Source organism: Podarcis melisellensis (assembly GCF_964234715.1).
Source record: "Podarcis melisellensis genome assembly, chromosome: 10".
Lineage (NCBI taxonomy): Eukaryota > Metazoa > Chordata > Lepidosauria > Squamata > Lacertidae > Podarcis > Podarcis melisellensis.
This window is the reverse complement of record NC_138542.1, coordinates 64,090,498-64,104,484: the sequence shown is the minus strand read 5'-3', so window position 1 is coordinate 64,104,484 and position 13,987 is coordinate 64,090,498.

Below are 13,987 nucleotides of genomic sequence, written 5' to 3'. Positions count from 1 at the left end.
GCGCCTGCGCACTCGTCGAACAACATCGCTCCTCTCGTTCCCTTCACCGCCCCCCTCCCGCCGATGATTTTCCTTCCCTCAGGCCTGCTTTCCCTGTGTCTGCGCATGCGCGAAAGGGAATGCGGTTACGACGGGTGACAAGAGACGATGGCGACTTCCGCGCAGGCGCGTTAGCTTGCAGGCCTGTTGCCATTAGCCGGCTAACTGTCTCAGCGCTGAAGGGGGTCGTTTTAAATAAATTATTTTAAATGATTCTCGGGCTTCCACCCATTGGACCTCTTGTTTTGGGGTGGGGAGAAAGGGGCGCGTCCTCCTCGTCAACCCGTTATTTAAAACAGGGCGGATAAAGCGCGAGCCGTCGGTGGAGGCCAGAGCAGTATCGAGCGCCGAGTCGCCGATAGGAGCCCGGCTTGCGGTTGCCTAGGTTACCTTCCCAGGCCGCGCGGGAGAGCACCGAGCTGGAGATTGATGGGCTTTTCCATGCCTGCAAGCGGGGTTTTGTCGCTGCTGCGGCTGCACCTGCAGCTGCGTTAAAAGGCCCTTTTTATTTGCCACGTGAGTTTAATGTTGTTATAATAACAGTGGTGTATATACCTCCCGATGCAAACACTACTACAGCTATGGGCCACCTGCTAACTGCTATTAGCAAACAGCAGCGGGCCCACCCGGATGGAGCATTTGTGGTTGCTGGTGATTTCAACAGAGCCGATTTAAGGACTGTGCTTCCTAAGTTCCACCAGTATGTTGATTGTCCCACTAGGGGGGGAAATACCCTGGACCGAGTATATAGTAACATCATGCATGGATACAAGACCAAGCCCTTGCCCAATTTGGGACAGTCAGACCACATATCTTTACTTATGATACCATCATATAGACCTCTCGTACGCAGAATTAGACCATCAACTAGAGAGATACGAGTGTGGCCAGTAGGTGCATCTGAGCAACTTCAAGATTGCTTTCGGAGCACCGAGTGGTCGCTTTTTGTGGAGAATAATGTGGACACATACGCTTCAACAGTACTGTTCTACGTTAAAAGCTGCATTGATGTTGTCACTACCACCAAACAAATACGGGTGTTCCCTAACAACAAGCCCTGGCTAAACAGGGATGTGTATCTTCTGTTAAAGGCAAGAAATGCTGCTTTTCACTCTGGTGATGCGCAACAGTATAGAGAAGCCAGAGCCAAATTGAAAAAGGGCATTAGAGATGCCAAAGCTATGTACTGCCGGAGGATCGAAAAGCATTTTGAGAGCTCCAACCCTCGTCGAGTATGGCAAGGCCTGCGACAAATTACAGGGCAAAATATTAAAAACGAACTGGCTAGCAGCAGTGCGCACCTGGCTGATCAACTGAATCAATTCTTTAGTCGCTTCGAGGTGGGAACTGGAACTACCGTCACTACAGCATTGGCTACCAGCATATCAGAAACTATTACTGATAAACAACCATTTTTATTACAGACCTCTGACGTACAACGTGCCTTTCGGAGCATTAACATTAGGAAGGCAGCTGGACCGGATGGAATCATGGGACGAGTTATTAGGGACTGCACTGCAGAATTAGCTGGTGTATTTACGGACATTTTTAACCTATCCCTGTTGCAGGGTTCTGTCCCTACCTGCCTGAAGACATCGATTATAGTGCCAGTCCCCAAGCAGTCAGTGGTGGTATCCCTCAATGACTATAGACCAATAGCCCTAACATCTGTCGTTATGAAATGTTTTGAGAGATTGGTGCTAGATCATATTAAGGCTGGTCTTCCATCCACTCTAGACCCGTTCCAGTTTGCATACAGAAGAAACAGATCTACTGATGATGCTATTTCCATCGCTGTCCATACTGTACTGAGTCATCTAGAACGACAGGGAACCTACGCAAGGCTGTTGTTTGTGGACTACAGTTCTGCCTTCAATACAATTCTGCCAGACAGGTTATTCCTTAAAATGACCAATTTGGGTATACATCAGAAGATCTGTCTGTGGGTAAGGAATTTCCTGACTGATAGGCCGCAGACAGTGAGAATGGGACCTTACTATTCTTCTACTCTAGTATTAAGCACAGGAGCCCCTCAGGGATGTGTGCTAAGTCCCTTTCTCTATTCCCTGTACACATTTGATTGCACCCCACTGTATAAGTCCAACACAATCATCAAATTTGCGGATGATACAACAGTGGTGGGGCTCATTAGTGAGAACGATGAGACTGCTTATAGGAAAGAAGTACAGGGGTTAATTCAATGGTGTAAAGAAAACAATCTTATGCTTAACACCAAAAAAACCAAAGAACTCATAATTGACTTTAGGAGAAAGAAAAGTGTATTTTTACCATTGCACATAAATGGCGAGGAGGTGGAGAGGGTTGGTAGTTTTAAATACCTGGGCATTTATATCTCTGAGGACCTCTCATGGACTGCAAATATTAATATGGTTGTGAGGAAGGTGCAGGGGAGGTTGTATTTCCTGAGAATGCTCAGGGGACTGAATCTATCTCAGCACCTACTTCTGTCCTATTATCACAGTACCATCGAGAGTGTCTTAACCTATAGTATATTATCGTGGTATGGGAGGAGCTCTGAAATGGATTAAAAAGCTTTACAGAGAATAATTAAAATTGCCCAGAATGTTATTGGGCTCCAACTACCAACCCTGGATGAGATCTTCACGTCTCGCAGCTTCAAGAAGTCACACAATATCCTGAGAGATCCCACCCATCCTGCTCACAACTTCTTTGAATTGTTGCCTTCGGGCAGAAGATATAGGACAATGAAAACACGAACCACACGCCTTCTGAATAGTTTCTATCCAAGAGCTCTGATTGCACTAAATAATGATCTCAGGGCCAGTTGCAAGAAATAGCAAGCAGGGAGTAGGAAGGAATGAGATAGGTTTTAGGTTATGTTATGCCTTTAATAGGTTATGTTATATTCTGGATTATGTTATGTTTTATAGATTATGTCTGAATAGGATGAGAGTGTTGGAGATACGTGCAAATGTGTATGTGAACCCGGTCTTTGGGTGTTTGATTTTCGTTGTTGTGTATACTGTGTATATACGGACAATGACAAAAAATTTATCTTATCTTATCTTATTCACAGCCTGGAGTTGGGTTTCCTAGCATACCTTTCCCGCCCCGACCTGGCCACAGTGAACCATGCCTCCAGGTCACCTCCAGGCTTGACTACTGTAATTCGCTCTCCGCGGGGCTGCCCTTGAAGCTGTCCCAGAAACTCCAGTTGGTGCAGAATGCTGCAGCGAGGCTCCTCACAGGTCCCTGCCATGGGAGCATATTCACCCAGTGCTTTTCCTTTTTTAAAAAATATATAATTTTTATTAGTTTTTTTAAACATATCATTTTCAACGGTAATTAAACATACTTTTACATCTTATTCAAATTTTTGACTTCCATCCTGTCTGAAAATTTTCCAATCTAGTCTTTCAGTATGCATTTCTTATCTTCCCTATTACATTTCAAACTCATAACCAATATCTTTATCTTTTTCTACTTTGTAACACTTCATATATTTCTCCTTGCAAAACTTCTTGTAGTCCTACTAGCATAATTTGTTGATTACAACTGCTCTTCAAATAATTCATATACTTCTTCCAATCTTCTGTAAATCTCTGGTCCCGCAGGTTACGAATCCTTCCTGTCATTTTGTCCAATTCTGCATAGTCCATTAATTTTGTCTGCCCACCCAGTGCTTTTCCAGCTGCACTGGCTCCCGGTGGAGTACAAGGTCAGATTTAAGGTGCTTGTTTTGACCTTTAAAGGCCCTCACAGCCTAGGACCCTTGTACCTACGGGACCACCTCTCCCGCTATGCCCTACAGAGGACCTCAAGGTCCATAAATAGCAACATCCTAGAGGTCCCAGACCCTAAGGAAGTCAGATTAGCCTCAAGCAGAGCTAGGGCTTTTTCAACTCTGGCTCCGACCTAGTGCAATGCTCTGTCTCATGAGACCAGGGCCCTGCAGGATCTGATTTCTTTCCGCAGGGCCTGTAAGACAGAGTTGTTCTGCCTGGCCTTTGGGTTGGAGTCAATTTGATTCCCTCCCCCTCTTTCTTTTTTCCTTTCTCCTCCTGTGATGAAGCTGCGTTTTAATGTTGTATTTTAATCTTGTTTTTAAGTTGTATTCATTCAACTTGTTTTTATTGCTTGTTAGCTGCCCTGAGCACGGCCTTGGCTGGGGAGGGTGGGGTATAAATAAAAAATGTTGTTGTTATTATTATTATTATTATTATTATTATTATTATTATTATTATTATACCTCTCTCTCCCTGTACGAGTCTAGGCCTGCCAGCCATGATGATTTTTGCTTGGCCTCCTCACGTCTTGGTTGACAGCTTGAAGATTCCATTGAAAGACGATGTTCTGTAATACTGTGTGTTTTGTAGCAGGCTTTTTGGGCTGCAGTACCTGGGCATAAACCCCACTGAGTTCAATGGGACTTGCTTTTCAGTTACCTGTTGTCAATATTTGCACGGCTAAATCTATTACCAAGTCTATTGTCAATATTTGCACGGTTAAATCTATTGCCAAGTCTTTCTGTTTATTGCACACTGAAAACAAAACCTCTTAGTGACTTTCTAACACGTTAAATTTTAACACTGGATGCAAAGGCTTCATGTTTCCTTGCGGCTTTAGAAAGCTGACTTCTGGTGTGTCTGGCCTTACCTAGTGGTGGCCAATAGCAGGCAGCCGTCTTAATTTCCCAGAATGCTCCAGAGTGATGCATTGGTGTGGAATTTAAATGGCCACTTATGGGATGCAGTCAGTGACACATTGACCAACCAATGATCTATAACCAGGGGGGGGGGGAGAGGTTAGAAAAGGGCCAAAGTATATTTAATTGGGGGTGGCTTTGCCTTGCGCATTAGATTTCTGAAAGTGGAATTGCAATATAGGTGACATTCCAAGTCCTTTTAACTTGGGTGGTCTTAATTTTAAATTAGTCAAATAAGAATTACCGTACTCTCTTGCTCCCCCTCTATATGTGAAAAGTGCTGCACCTTCAAGTAATCACAGGGTTCCAGCAATGGGAGTATCCTCCTTCTGATGCTGCATTTGAGACTTAAGAGATTTAGGGTATGTCCAGGCAGGTATTTATTGTAGAATTGGTGCTCCACATAACAGCGTTCACCAGTTTACTCTCCCCCCCCCCCCAAATTTAATCCAGATTTCCTCTTTCTGGGGAAAATCTGGTATGTGCTAGTGACCATTTGTGATATATGAAAAGCCAGTGTTTTATTATTCATTACGCTGGTGTTCCAGCTATCATCCCAAGAAACTCAAGGCATTATGCATGGTCTCTTCATCTCTTAACTTCACAACAACCCTGTGGGGAACGTAACATTGCAAAAGAAAGAGTGGATATTTCAACAGCCAGCTCCAGTATGTTCCTCCCAATGCACTTCATTCAATATATCCTCCCACCCAGTAGAGGCTGATCCATGAAACGTGAATGGGGCTCTGCCCCACCAGTCTCAGCCTGCCTTCTTTCTTACACATGATGAGGGTTTGGTTCTGCCTGTCATTACCTCTGGCTCTCTCTACTGTTGGTCTTCCTGGTTTCTGCCCTACCAATCCTGATGGGCAGCAGACTCCATGGCTCCTGTCAACTGAGAAAAAAAGACTTCGTGCAGACCCTTGTTCCTAAAAGCTTGTGCCACGGTCCTATACAGATCTAGGCTTAATTCCCATTGAGCTCATTGAAACCTGTGGCTGAGAAAGTATGTGTAAGATTGCACTCTAAAGCTGTTCGTCTTTAAGGTGTCGAAATACTCTTCGTTCTGCAATAGAACGACACAGTCTTCTGGATTTTATTGCTATAGAATCATTTATTAACAGTTTATAACTTAATTGTACTGACAAGCATTAAGATTTAGATGGATGACAAGGTAAGTTTGTTTAGCATTAACACAGTATTGCTGTATTGGCCTATCAGCTGTGAAACATCAGGCTTATTTACATCTTGAAGGGTATAAAAGAGGTTACAGCTGAAAGACAGTTACCATTCTGGTAAGAATAGTACTTTTGATTCAGTTTCTTTCATCTTCAGTGGGATAAGATAATATATATTGTTCTCTGACACCCACCCAATTTTATCCTTGCAACAACTGGAGGTAGGTTAGGCCAACAGATAGTAACTAACCCAAGGTCGCCCAGTGAGATTCATGGCTAAGTAGAGACTTAACTCTGGATTCCCAAGGCCTTAGCCATGTGTTTTTAGTCGGGGGGGGGGGGGAGGGCTTGTAGTATTAAAGTCTGAAAACATCTACTGTATATGTATATGAATTACCTTTGAAGTACATTATAGTGGTGCTACCAATATTAACAGCATATCAAAAACAAAAAAGCACCTTTAGGACTGCAACTCTATGGGACACATAATATGTGGCAGAGTACGGTTTTTGTTTGTTTTGCGTTTCTGTGTTTTTATTGTCAACTGATTTGTGACCCTTGGATGAAAAGTGGTATAGAAATTTAATTAATAATAGAATAAGACCATAATTATGCATTTGAAGATAGATTGTGGCGGATTGAGGTGACAAGACCAATCGTGGGTTCAACGGTCAAGAAGGCGGTTTCTGCACATGTAGAGGGAAGTGAAGGGTAGGTGGGGTTCAGCCTGGGAAGGTAGCCCATCTAGGAGAAGGAAAACTCTGATCCTAAACCTCCGCTGCTTTGCAGGGTATCTTCAGGAGAAGAAAAGGCTCAGGAGTAAACCCTACACAAATCCTAACCCTACACAAACCCTACAGTAAACCCTAAGGCGGCTGGGTGGCACCTTGTACGCCTCCTTCTGGCAACTCCTGCAGCCAAGCTGGTGCCAAATGCTTTCATATGGACCACATCAGTGAGGCTGAGAGGGGTGTCTTGTCTTCAGGCCCTCCATACACACTGCACAGGCTTGCGCCCTGGGAAGGTCACTTTGGTGCTGCTAATGCAGTAGTTTTGGGACACAGGTGGTGCTGTGGGTTAAAGCCTCAGCGCCTAGGGCTTGCCGATCAAAAGGTCGGCGGTTCGAATCCCTGCGGCGGGGTGTGCTCCCGCTGCTCGGTCCCAGCGCCTGCCAACCTAGCAGTTCGAAAGCACCTCCGGGTGCAAGTAGATAAATAGGGACCGCTTACCAGCGGGAAGGTAAACGGCGTTTCCGTGTGCGGCTCTGGCTCGCCAGAGCAGCGATGTCACGCTGGCCAAGTGACCCGGAAGTGTCTCCGGACAGCGCTGGCCCCTGGCCTCTTAAGTGAGATGGGCGCACAACCCCAGAGTCTGTCAAGACTGGCCCGTACGGGCAGGGGTACCTTTACCTTTACTTTTTAATGCAGTAGTTTAGCTTACCCCCAGAGGCAGTCCATTGTCTCTTGAGACAAACTGATGCCAACAACAATAACCCTAAACCAAATTATTTCTGTGGGCTTAGGCACACTTAATTCTGCAAAGGATCAACTCCAAGATGTTCAGCCAAATCCTTTGCATGTGTACTTTGAAGTTCTGTTTATTTCAATGGGACTTACCAGTATTTCCCAAATGTGTGTGTGTGTGTGTGTGTGTGTGTGTGTGTAGGATTTAAACCTCAGGTTGACAGCTTCAAACACAGAGAGAAAATACAGCAGCAGCAGCAGCAGTACAAAAATTGTCATTGCCCATCCCCAACCAACTTTAAAAGGCCAGAACCATGGGAAGATATTTTCAGCAGTGTGATGGGATATACGGTATTTATCTATAGTATAATCTGTGTTCTCTTTGTAGAGACGTGCCAGGTATTTCTTAGTGCATTAAAAGAGATTAAGCTAGCTAACAAACAGAACAAAACCCCCTCTGTATTCTTCAAACTTAAGAGAGCAAATGCAGCTATTAAATCTCATGTGATGACACTTTGTGCTGCCTATTCCAAAATGAGCCAAAATGCTTTGGGGTTTGTGTGCTTTTTGTTTTTGGTTCTTCAAACTCCACTACTTCAAAGGGCGCTCAAGGTCATCTGTTGCTTCCCAAAGACCTTGGCTTCAGCCTGTATAAAGAATTTGCTTTTTGGGCAAGGAAATAAACGTTTCCTCAGGATGGGGGCAGCTGGAAAGTGGTAACTTATTTAGCTGTGAACTGTTGCGCGCCCTGCAGTAACTGACAAGCAGGGGTAAGGTATGTTTCAGGGGAGCCAGAACCAACACTACTTGGGGTTCTCACACCAGATCCAAAAACTGGCTGTTGAAGTTTCTCAGGCAGAGGGAGATCTCCAGCAAAACCTTGGAGGAAAGTATGAAACAACATGACCACAGGATTCTCCACCTGCTGCTGCTTCTGAACCAGTCTCAAGTGAGGCTGTGTATTACAATACAGTAGTCTTAATGCACACGTCACATAGGTTTTCTACCACTTGGAATTTCAGCAATCTGGAATCATCTGGACCTGCTACCAATCAGTAATCTATGCCTAAATTTCTCAGGAGGAGAAAGAAAGGAACTTTTGCTCTCTGTCTTCTCCTTAAAGCAACCATCTAGCAAAATAGTTGCCAACCATACTGTCTGACAATAGCAAATGGTCAAAGAAATGTCGTGTGTGCAGGTAGATCTTTGCGTGCTCTCTCCAATTGCTCCCCAAAGCAAACAGAAGGTTGTCAAAAATGACGCTGTTGACCTTATGGCATTGAATTAAAATGCATATGCCTTTAATGGTTCTCATTCTAACAAAGCATAGTGAGTGGAGTGCTGAATTAGAAACAGTGGAGACCTAGGTTCAAATATACACAGGCTCTACGTGGCAGTAATTTTTATGTTCTTTTGTTGTTGTTTAGTCGTTTAGTCGTGTCTGACTCTTCGTGACCCCATGGACCAGAGCACGCCAGGCACCCCTGTCTTCCACTGCCTCCCGCAGCTTGGTCAAACTCATGTTCGTAGCTTCGAGAACACTGTCCAACCATCTCGTCCTCTGTCGTCCCCTTCTTCTTGTGCCCTCCATCTTTCCCAACATCAGGGTCTTTTCCAGGGAGTCTTCTCTTCTCATGAGGTGGCCAAAGTATTGGAGCCTCAGCTTCAGGATCTGTCCTTCCAGTGAGCACTCAGGGCTGATTTCCTTCAGAATGGATAGGTTTGATCTTCTTGCAGTCCATGGGACTCTCAAGAGTCTTCTCCAGCACCATAATTCAAAAGCATCAATTCTTCGGCGATCAGCCTTCTTTATGGTCCAGCTCTCACTTCCATACATTACTACTGGGAAAACCATGGCTTTAACTATACGGACCTTTGTTGGCAAGGTGATGTCTCTGCTTTTTAATATGCTGTCTAGGTTTGCCATCGCCTTTCTCCCAAGGAGCAGGCGTCTTTTAATTTCGTGGTTGCTGTCACCATCTGCAGAGATCAAGGAGCCCAAGAAAGTAAAATCTCTCACTGCCTCCATTTCTTCCCCTTCTATTTGCCAGGAGGTGATGGGACCAGTGGCCATGATCTTCGTTTTTTTGATGTTGAGCTTCAGACCATATTTTGCGCTCTCCTCTTTCACCCTCATTAAAAGGTTCTTTAATTCCTCCTCACTTTCCGCCATCAAGGTTGTGTCATCTGCATATCTGAGGTTGTTGATATTTCTTCCAGCGATCTTAATTCCAGCTTGGGATTCATCCAGCCCAGCCTTTCGCATGATGAATTCTGCATATAAGTTAAATAAGCAGGGAGACAATATACAGTCTTGCCGTACTCCTTTCCCAATTTTGAACCAATCAGTTGTTCCATATCCAGTTCTAACTTTAGCTTCTTGTCCCACATAGAAATTTCTCAGGAGACAGATGAGGTGATCAGGAACTCCCATTTCTTTAAGAACTTGCCATAGTTTGCTGTGGTTGACACAGTCAAAGGAATTTGCATAGTCAATGAAGCAGAAGTAGATGTCTTTCTGGAACTCTCTAGCTTTCTCCATAATCCAGCGCATGTTTGCGATTTGGTCTGTGGTTCCTCTGCCCCTTTGAAATCCAGCTTGCACTTCTGGGCGTTCTCGGTCCACATACTGCTTAAGCCTGCCTTGTAGAATTTTAAGCATAACCTTGCTAGCGTGTGAAATGAGTGCAATTGTGCGGTAGTTGGAGCATTCTTTGGCACTGCCCTTCTTTGGGATTGGGATGTAGACTGATCTTCTTCAATCCTCTGGCCACTGCTGAGTTTTCCAAATTTGCTGGCATATTGAGTGTAGCACCTTAACAGCATCATAATTTAAAATTTTAAATAGCTCAGCTGGAATATCATCACTTCCACTGGCCTTGTTATTAGCAGTGCTTTCTAAGGCCCATTTGACTTCACTCTCCAGTATGTCTGGCTCAAGGTCAGCAACCACACTATCTGGGGTGTACGAGTCATCCATATCTTTCTGGTATAATTCCTCTGTGTATTCTTGCCACCTCTTCTTGATGTCTTCTGCTTCTGTTAGGTCCTTACCACTTTTGTCCTTTATTATGGTAATCTTTGTACGAAATGTTCCTTTCATATTTCCGATTTTCTTGAACAGATCTCTGGTTCTTCCCATTCTGTTGTTTTCCTCTATTTCTTTGCATTGCTTGTTTAAGAAGGCCTTCTTGTCTCTCCTTGCTATTCTTTGGAAATCTGCATTCAATTTCCTATATCTTTCACTATCTCCTTCGCATTTTGCTTGCCTTCTCTCCCCCGCTATTTGTAAGGCCTTGTTGGACAGCCACTTTGCTTTCTTGCATTTCCTTTTCATTGGGATGGTTTTAGTTGCTGCCTCCTGTACAATGTTACGAGCCTCCACCCATAGTTCTTCAGGCACTCTGTCCAGCAAATCTAAATCCTTAAACCTGTTCCTCACTTCCACTGTGTATTCATAAGGGATTTGGTTTAGATTGTATCTTACCGGCCCAGTGGTTTTTCCTACTTTCTTCAGTTTAAGCTTGAATTTTGCTATAAGAAGCTGATGATCTGAGCCACAGTCAGCTCCAGGTCTTGTTTTTGCTGACTGTATAGAGCTTCTCCATCTTTGGCTGCAGAGAATATAATCAATCTGATTTCGATGCTGCCCATCTGGTGATGTCCATGTGTAGAGTCGTCTCTTGTGTTGTTGGAAAAGAGTGTTTGTGGTGACCAGCTTGTTCTCTTGACAGAACTCTATTAGCCTTTGCCCTGCTTCGTTTTGAACTCCAAGGCCAAACTTGCCAGTTGTTCCTTTTATCTCTTGACTCCCTACTTTAGCATTCCAATCCCCTATAATGAGAAGAACATCCTTCTTTGGTTTCACTTCTATAAGGCCTTGTTCTTTTATAATAGTTTAAATTAGAGAATGATTGACTTGATGTTTTTTAAATCTTTAAATTTGGTATTGAATGCTTTAAAAAAAGCAAGTCACTTTTATTTTGTTTTTGTTGTAAGCAACAAATTAACAATGATAATATCATGATTTGGGGCCAGTTCATGTGCTTACCTCACAGAGTTGTTCCCAAGGCCCCTGGAGGAAAAAACGAGGGCTGTCTTTCTCAATGACTCAGTACAGTGCAAAGAAAGCCCATCAACAGCACCACACCTTGCCCCCGTAACAACATGTGCACAGAAAGGTCAGTTTTCAAATGGATTTCTTACAGTGCAGTCCTACAATATGCCAACTCAAGTCCCACTCATTTCAGTGGGGCTTATTCCCAGGTGTAAGTGAGTACAGTGGTACCTTGGGTTACAGATGCTTCAGGTTACAGACTCCGCTAACCCAGAAATACAGTGGTACCTCAGGTTACATGCGCTTCAGGTTACAGACTCCGCTAACCCAGAAATAGTGCTTCAGGTTAAGAACTTTGCTTCAGGATGAGAACAGAAATCGTGCTCTGGTGGCGCAGCGGCAGCAGGAGGCCCCATTAGCTAAAGTGGTGCTTCAGGTTAAGAACAGTTTCAGGTTAAGTACAGACCTCCGGAACAAATTAAGTACTTAACCTGAGGTACCACTGTATAGAATTGCAAAGGCAATTCTCACATGATAGCTATATGGGCCTATACTATGTTCCGCTATTCTCAGCAAAATATGGCAGTTGTCTAACTCAGAATCTTGCATGTAGGTTTCTTTTGATCCCACACGCTGGACCAGATGAGCTCGGGCCTGATCCACCAGCGCTCTTCATAAATTCTTACTTAAAACGTTTGTTAGCCAAAATCTCTGGAGTGATTTGATAGTCGTACAAGGAACTCTTAACTGACCATTCGCACATGAGCCAAGCACTTCCCACTTGGCATGTCTTGCATCCTGCCAGGCCCTTCTTTGCACTGTCCCAAGCAGGTAGCAATCGCAAGAGCTACCTATATAGGAAGCCCCTGTGTACACGTTCAGCACGAGATAGGCCATTAACATTTTGTAGGCCTGAATCACAACAATTTCTTTGTGTGCCGTGTACTGTAGAGTGCTATGACTGAGCATCTTGGAAACGCCTACTCATAAAAGGCAGAACAAAAATAGCCATGAATGATCTCTGGGCAAGCGCCAACAGTGTGCCACATGGACGGCTGTTTACACATGAATGACTGGAGAAAGTTCTCTAAATAAAAAGTGTGCGGATCAGAGGAGAGTGCCTGCAAGTTCTCAAATGTCACATCTGCCTATAAGAACTTAAAATTCATAGTAAGGTAAAGGTAAAGGCACCCCTGACCATGAGGTCCAGTCGTGACCGACTCTGGGGTTGCGGCGCTCATCTCGCTTTATTGGCTGACGGAGCCAGCGTACAGCTTCCAGGTCATGTGGCCAGCATGACTAAGCCACTTCTGGTGAACCAGACCAGTGCACGGAAACGCCGTTTACCTTCCCGCCGGAGTGGTACCTATTTATCTACTTGCACTTTGACGTGCTTTCGAACTGCTAGGTTGGCAGGAACTGGGACCGAGCAACGGGAGCTCACCCCGTTGCGGGGATTCAAACTGCCAACCTTCTGATCAGCAAGTCCTAGGCTCTGTGGTTTAGCCCACAGCGCCACGTTTCTGTTATTTCCATCGTAAAGATCACTGGTGTTCAAACATTTCCTTTTTTATGGCAGCTTGCTTTTTTATTTCAAACACAGTTTGTGTGAAACATCTGATTGTTTAAAGTTTTCCCATTCACTATCAACACTCCAAAGCCATACTGCAGTTAAACTTGTAGTCAAGCCCAAGCGTGTTTTAACTGAAACAACCACACGACGTTTCCCTGTTTACCCCTGCCTTCACTTCCCCTTCCTCTTCTTGCTTTCCTTAGGTTGAATTTTAGATCATGGCATCATCTTATGCCTTATGACTATATTTTGAAGGGGAAAAAATGAACAAATTCCTATGCCCCCAAAATAACCCAGAGATGCATTCTAAATAAAAGGACACATTCTACTCATGTAAAAGCACGCTGATTGCCAGACCGTCCGGGGGCCAGATTTAGAAGGCAATTGGGCCGGATCCGGCCCCCGGGCCTTAGTTTGCCTATCCATGGGCGAGACTATCCAGACAAGTAGGTGTTGCATGTTTAAATCTGTTTTTAGCTTATTGTTGATTCTGATAATCTTAATGTTTTTAAATAACTGTTTTTAGCTGCCTTTTATTAATAATTTCAGCGTCTCGTTTCTGTAAACTGCTTAGAGGTTTTACTACAGTCATGCACTATATAACCTTGGATAAATAAATAAATTGTAAGTTGTTTTGCTTTTGTCTGTGCTGAATCTCCCACCATTCGACCCCATCAGATGACTCCAGGTTCTAACAGAAAACTTCTATCTGTTTTCCCCACAGCATGCATGCGTTTTTACAAATCTCTATCATGCAGCCTCAATATTTTTTTCCTAAACTAAAAAACTCCAACTGTTGTAACCTTTCTTCGCAGGAGAGTTGTGTCAATCATCTGATCCCTGGCAATTTCTAGATACAACAGAACATTGGAAGAAAAGTGGGCATGATTTTAGGGCAACTCATACTCATCAAAAGCAAACTAGTTGTGGCATTAAGAACTATTTCTAGAATATACATCTATAAAGCAGGAAGAGAAGCTGTAAAAATAA